We start from the raw sequence: 1,806 nt of genomic DNA, 5'->3' as shown, positions 1-1,806 counted from the left end.
AAAGAACTGGAACAAACAGCCTTTAAATTTGTGTGGAACCAGAAAAGGCCCTGAATCACCAAGGAATTGTTAAAAAGGAAAAACAAAGCTGGAGGGATCACGTTGCCGGATTTCAAGCTGTACTACAAAGCTGTGATCAGAAAGACAGCATGGTACTGGCACAAAAACAGACACATAGACCAATAGAACAGAATAGAGAACCCAGAAATGGACCCTTCGCTCTTTGGGCAACTAATCTTTGACAAAGCAGGAAAAAACATCCAGTGGAAAAAAGACAGTCTCTTCAATAAATGGTGCTGGGAAAATTGGACAGCTACATGCAAAAGAATGAAACTTGACCACTCTCTCACACCATACACAAAGATAAACCCCAAATGGATGAAAGACCTCGATGTGAGACAGGAATCCATCAAAATCCTAGAGGAGAACATAGGCAGCAACTTCTTTTTATCTCGGCCACAGCAACTTTTTTCATGATACATCTCCAAAGGCAAGAGAAACCAAAGAAAAAATGAACTTGTGGGACTTCATCCAGATAAAAAGCTTCTGCACAGCCAAAGAAACAGTCAAAAAAACTAAAGGCAGCCTGCAGAATGGGAGAAGATATTTGCAAATGACACTACAGATAAGACTGGTATCCAAGATCTACAAAGTACTTCTCAAACTCAATACATGAGAAATAAATAATCGACTCAAAAAATGGGCAGAAGATATGAACAGACACTTCTCCAATGAAAACATACAAATGGCTAACAGACACATGAAAAAATATTCAAAATCATTAGCCATCAGGGAAATTCAAATCAAAACCACATTGAGATACCACCTTAAGCAGTTAGAATGGCAAAAATTGACAAGGCAAGAAACAACAATTGTTGGAGAGGATGTGGAGAAAGGGGATCCCTCTAACACTGTTGGTGGGTATGCAAGTTGGTACAGCCACTTTGGAAAACAGTGTGGAGGTCCCTTAAAAAGTTAAATATGGAGCTATCCTATGATCCAGCAATTGCACTACTGGGTATTTACCCCAAAGATACAGACATAGTGAAGAGAAGGACCATATGCACCCCAATGTTCATAGAAAAATTGTCCACAATAGCTAAATCACGAAAGGAGCCGAGATGCCCTTCAACAGAGGACTGGATTAAGAAGATGTGGTCCATATATATACAATGGAATATTACTCAGCCATCAAAAAGAATGATTTCTCAACATTTACTGCAACATGGATGGGACTGGAGGAGATAATGCTAAGTGAAGTAAGTCAAGCAGAGAAAGACTATTATCATGGTTTCACCCATTTATGGAACATAAGAAGTAGGAAGATCGGTAGGAGAAGAAAGGGAAGAAGAAAGGGGGGTAAACAGAAGGAGGAATGAACTATGAGAGACTATGGACATTGGGGAAAAAACTGAGGGCTTCAGAGGGGAGGGGGGAGGGGAATGGGATAGGCTGGTGATGGGTATTAAGGAGGGCACGTATTGCATGGTGCACTGGGTGTTAGACACAAGTAATGAATCATGGAACTTTACACCAAAAACTAGGGATGTACTGTATGGTGACTTGCATAATAAAAAATTATTATAAAAAATAAATAAAAAAGAAAAGTGCCAAATGACCAGCAAAAAAATAAATAAATAATAAAAAATGAAGTGCTGATTAGGATTCATCTACCTCCTTTTGTCTATTTGTATTTCAATTTCAATTAACTAAATTAAAAATTTCAAATTCCGTTTCCCTAAGTCATACTTGCCACATTTCAAATGTTAACAAGTATATGTGAAAATGCAATGCTACAAACTGGGA

This window comes from Ailuropoda melanoleuca, chromosome 15 (genome assembly GCF_002007445.2).
Source record: "Ailuropoda melanoleuca isolate Jingjing chromosome 15, ASM200744v2, whole genome shotgun sequence".
Classification (NCBI taxonomy): domain Eukaryota; kingdom Metazoa; phylum Chordata; class Mammalia; order Carnivora; family Ursidae; genus Ailuropoda; species Ailuropoda melanoleuca.
The sequence above is the reverse complement of the archived record's forward strand: the minus strand, read 5'-3'. Positions refer to the sequence as shown.